A 6,000-nucleotide genomic window follows, 5' to 3' on the forward strand; every position below is an offset into this window, starting at 1 on the left:
TTCCCTAAATCCTAAGTTAGTCACTTACCATGCTTATGCAACTCATGTGCATTAATATTAGTGGAGGATTATGCTATAAAAATGATCGAGCTCATATCCGGTATGTTAGGTACATGACTTGTGTATGGCATGGGTTTACTAGAAACAATGAAATTCATAACTCAATTAAATAGTTAATGATATCCTCTCATTGGTATTGTGTGAATTGATAAATATAGAACGTGGCCACGAGTTGCTCATTTTTGAACAAAAAATTTATCACAGTCATTTGTTGACAGTGATCATATTAATCATTAAGAAGACATAATGGTGACAATGAGATAAAATAGGATTGTATTGAGTGAACGGATTTAACTCCAATGAATCAAGGATATCATATGAGGGTAACACACACATGACGAGGTCATTAGACAAAGTAGTTGGATGAATTGCTTTCGTAAAGAGTATACAATAAGAGTTTTCAATCATGGTACTTCTTGTGGATTGACTCCATGATTAAGTAATTGCAAATTATCGAAATGATGCTTCTGGATATAATTGCAATCACTAGAGCCTAATTATACATGTTCAATTGGTCCTCTGCTAGCTCAACAAAAACTCGATCTGATTGCATTTGAATGAAAAGTAAATTTTACGAATTGAGAATAGTTTAATTGAGTGGATTTATTCGATGTGGAATTAAATTAGTTGGTCGTGAGAATTGTTCAACTAGAGAATTTGATTAAAGAATTTTCTTGAAAAATTAATTTGAAAAATCTAAGTGATTTTTTAGAAAAAAATAATTTTGCTTAAGTAAAATTAAATTAATCAAATCAATTAAAATTAATATGATATTTTTGGAAGTTAATTTTCAAGTCAGACAATTTGTTCAATGGGTAGTTAAACTTGAAAATTGGATCTGAGATAAAAAATTGTGCTCGGGAGCCCAAAACCGAGACCAAGACCCAAAAATTGGTCGAACCGGGTCCGGTATGTGAAACCGGGCCGACTGTCCAATCGGTAGCTAGATTAGACAAGTCAGGTCGTCATTGACCCGGATCGAACCGGCTCGAGGTGCCGTAAGAGTGTCACACTTGCATCACTGGACACAGTGGTGTTGGTGGATGCGACGACGACATCCCGGTGGCCGATGGCAGTTAGTTGTCGGTGTTTGAGTTAGTGGAATAGTTACTCTCCTATTTGTACTCTACAAGAGAATTTGATTTCAAATTAACTATTCCAAAAAAAAAATAGTTTAATAGTTTAATATTAAATTTAATTTAATACTTATTTTAATAGTATTATATTAATTTAATATTAAAGTAATTATCTTAATATTAAATTTAATTTAATATTTATCTTGTAGTTAAACATTCTATTACTTTAATAAAATTTAATATTATATTTATTCTAATATTTATCTTGATAAATATTATATTAATTTGATATTAAAGTGATTAAGTTTAATCATAGTTGAACTCTCTAGACTCTCCCTTTATAAGGAGAGTCTTGGGTCATTATTTACACACAGTTGAATTCAAGAGAAAGTTGTAGAGAGAAAATTTTCTGAAAAGATTATTCCAAAAAATTTATAAAGATATTTTTCTAATTTACAACTTGACCCAAAACTTTAGAGAAATTACAAAATTAACTCACTGGTAATTTTTTTGAAAATTTTTTCGATTCGAAGCGAGCCCACACTCGACAGACATGAGCTTGATGACAGTGGAGAAGACAACTCGATCGAAGCACTCATCCTAGACGAATCGAAAATGTACAATTTTGATCAAGTTTTTATTACTTTAGATATCACAACCAAGATCTTGTTTTGGAAAAAAAATTAAAACTCTGGTTTTTTCCTAAATTTATTTTCTGTTGCATTTTTCAAACCCGTTTTTCCAACAATTGGTATCATGAGCCAGGTTGTGTTCTATCTATAAGTATAAACAGATAATCAAAATAAATTTCTTTTCTTCTTGAATGATTTGATTACATAGAAAGTAGCATTCTTTAGATTTTATGCATGTTTTGAGTTATCTATGGAATGGATGCGATATTATATATTTTTATATACTTGTTTTCTTTTGAGGTTGTGGTTCTTAGGAAATAGACCGTAGACTATCATCTACATGTAGGGTTTTTTTTTTTTAAATTCATAAAATTATTGTGAGCCGAAAATGAACATAGAACTTAAATAATTTTTTTCCAAAAGAATTCCATGATGATGAAAATATGTAATGACGGTTGAAGACCCAAGGAATGCCTTGTGAAAATTTATGTAATTTTATTTTTCCATTTATTTTATAGAAATGGAACCATGGAAACCTTGGCTGGAAATTTTATTTTAATTACATATCTCCTTATATATATGTTTTATAATTGTTTATAATATTTATATTATGTCTTGTTATAATTGTTATATATATGAGATGGTCCATAGTTGATCGATTAAAAATAAGAAGTGTGGTAATGAGAAAATACATGTGTTGTATTGTTCTATTCACTTCTTTATGTTATTCGATAACTATGAGAATTGTAGTAATGAGAAGGTGCATGTCTAAGATTAGCTCTAGCTAGGAAAGGTTTGGTTTTTAAGTGGTTTGACTCACCTCTCTTTCTTGGGACCCCACCTGGTGCACGGTTCGCATTTACTTTTTCGGTTTTTCCCTTAAAAGAAAAACTATGGAGAATTAAAATTGTTTGTTTTAAGATTGATTAATTCTTATGAATGGATATTATTGTCATAGCATGCCATGCATATATTGGAAGCATGTTATTTATATTAGGTAAGAATGCCACTAGGACTATTGTATGATTATTCTTGAAATTTGGGATAAAAAACCTTGCATGTTTTTAAAATATTGAGTGGAGAAGGTCCTTGAACAAGACCTATGACCTCCATTTATGGTCCCTAAGTGATAGCATGATAAAGTTTTGAGTTGGTTCCTACCTTGGTCGCACCCTAAGGTAAACTTTGTCATGTGGGTTCACTAGATGAGATTTCTTTTTAAGGACAACTAGTCATGCATGACTTTCAGAGAGATTGTCCCAAGATGACTCATAAATGAAAGCATGTTCATGATGGGTGTTGAGTCAATGGTTACATACTCAAGATCATCTCTTATTAAATAGTTTCCCAAGAAACGATATTTAAGCTAGAGATGATGGCCAAACATTAAATGGTTGGTAGTTCGTGTGAAGTCTTGAGAATTAAAATTTACAAACTGATTGGAAGTAATCCATGTCTTGCTAGTTAATCATGGGACCCAAGGCGACATGGTTGATGGGTATGAGAATGATCGTAGCAACCGAAAAATATCTTTTCAAGGTTTTAATACAAGAAGCATACATCATACTGCATTCTCGATATGTTGTTGAAATGAAAAATACTTTCTTAATACAAAGTAATTAGTGAAAACTTTATTTTTTTAGTTCAAATATGTCTCCTACTCCTCTTATTAGCATTCTTACTAAGAATAAATTAAACGGGGATAACTTTCGAGAATAGAATGGAACTTGTTGATAGTTCTCAGTTGTGAGAAACACAAATTCGTTCTTGATGAAACATGCCCTCTTAAAGCTCAGCCCAAAGAAAGAAATTGTTGGAGAGATTCTGACTTGATTGCTCGATGTTATATGTTAGCAAGCATGAGTAGTGTGCTGGAAAAGCAACACGAGAATTTTTGTACTGCCAAAGAGATCATGACAATTTTGGAGGATTTGCTTGGAGGCCAAGTCGCATTGGCTCGACAATTTGCTATTACAAATTTGATGAATTCTCAATAGAAAACCGATACTCCAGTAAAAGAACATATGTTTAAGTTTATGGGATTTTTGCGGAAGCGAAGGACAGTAGGGCTGAACTAGACGTGAACACTCAAATTGAAATAGTGTTCAAATCCTTAACCAAAGAGTTTGCGGGTTTTAGGGCCGCTTACAACTTGGGGAACAAGGCGCTTACCTTAACTCAAATCATGAATGAATTACAATCCTATGAGTTGATGCTGAATGGTGGTAAGTCGGTTCAGGAGAAACCTGAAACAAACTTAGCTGTAGGCCCCTCATCCTCTGAGGGGAAACAGAAAGCTAATGGGAAAGAAGAAACTAACTAAGTCTTCGGTTCATCCTTGTGTGGATAGGAAGAAGGCTAAGAAGTCAAAAGATCCTAAAAAGATCAAATGTTTCCTCTTCAACAGGAAATGACATTTCAAATCAAATTGCAAGGAGTATTTGGATTACATAGCTGAAAAGGGAAAATGTATGAAACTTTTTGTGGTTGAAGCTTGCTTAGTGGAAGAATCAATTGACAAATGGGTTATTGATTTTGGAGCCACTAACCATGTGTGTGTTTCTTTACTAGGGTTTAGTGAAATAAGAAATTTGCGTGACAGAAGCCTCTCGTTGCGGACCAAAGATGAGAGCTATGTTTCAGCCGAAGTAGTGGGAAAAGTTATTTTTCACTTTGATAATTTTAGGAAGATTGTTTTAAAGAACGTGTTTTATGTACCTCATTTTAAGAGGAATTTAATTTCTGTAGCATGTTTATTTTATGATGGTTATACCGTGACATTCAATAAAATTATTTTTATTTATAGAAATTGTTCTTTAATCTGTAATGGATGGATGGAAAACAATCTCTACTTTATCAAACCAAATAACTACTCGATGCTTCAAACTGAAATAGTGAATAAAAAGCTTAAAACTTCTCACTCTGATGAGGGGTACCTATGGCATTTAAGGCTTGGTCATACTAACCAAGAAATAATAATTAGACTCATGAAAAATGGTTCCTTAAGTATGCTTAAGGAAGTTAGTCTTCGACAATGTGAATCTTGGTTGGAAGGTAAAATGACTAAGAGGTCTTTTAATGCGAAAGGTACAAGGGCCAACAAACCTTTAGAACTTGTGCACACTGATGTATGTGGTCTCATGAGCATCAGTGCCCGAGGAAGTAACGATTATTATGTGACTTTTATCTATGACTATTCTTGATATGGATATGTGTACCTAATGCACTACAAAAGCGAAACCTCTAATAAATTTTAAGAGTTTCTTGTGGATGTGGAAAAGCAATTAGGTTTATCCATAAATAATTTTTGGTCTGACTGAGGTAGGGAATATTTGTTTGATGAGTTTTTAGGATACCTCATAGAAAATGAGATTTTATCCCAATTGACTGCGCCGGACACTCCACAACAGAATGGTGTAGCTGAGAGAATGAATAAAACCTTTCTTGACATGGTTCGTTCAATGTTAAGCTATTCACAGCTTCCTACTTCCTTCCGGGGATATGCAATACAAATGGCTTGCTATATTCTAAATGATGTTCCAATCAAGTTTTCTTGTAAGACACCTTATAAATTGTGGCATGGAAAGAAACCCATTCTAAAGAACTTTAGAATATAGGGTTGTCCAACACACGTTTTGGATAAGGATGTAAAGAACTTGGATGCTCAAACAGAATTGTGCATGTTTTTAAGATATCCAAAAGGAACCAAGGAAGGATTATTCTACAATTTGAAAGATAATATGATTAAAGTTTCTACTCATGCTACTTTCCTCGAGGAAAATTAGATGGATAACTCTAAGCCTTTAAGTAATGTGGTACTCGAGGAACTTTCGAGAGTGGTAGAACAATCACCAAGTTCAATTCTCGAGAAAGTTGTAGAAAAACTTGCAAATGATCAATAGCATGGGGGAATTCGTCGTAGTGGGAGAGTTTCTAAGAAACTAGACTTTTTCATCTATGATGGTAGTATTTATAATACGAAAGCCAATCATGAGGATGATGATCCACTCACTTACGAGGAGGCTATGCAGGACGTTGATTCCAAGCACTGAAAACAGACCATAGATGCCGAGATAGATTCTATGAAATCCAATACGATGTGGGAACTTGTAGACTTACCGATTGAGATTAAACCCATAGGATGTAAGTGGATCTACAAGAAGAAAAAAAATGTTGAAGGGAAAGTGGAAACACACAAAGCTAGACTTGTAGGAAAGGTTACACACAAAAAG

Source organism: Gossypium raimondii, chromosome 12, assembly GCF_025698545.1.
Source record: "Gossypium raimondii isolate GPD5lz chromosome 12, ASM2569854v1, whole genome shotgun sequence".
Lineage (NCBI taxonomy): Eukaryota > Viridiplantae > Streptophyta > Magnoliopsida > Malvales > Malvaceae > Gossypium > Gossypium raimondii.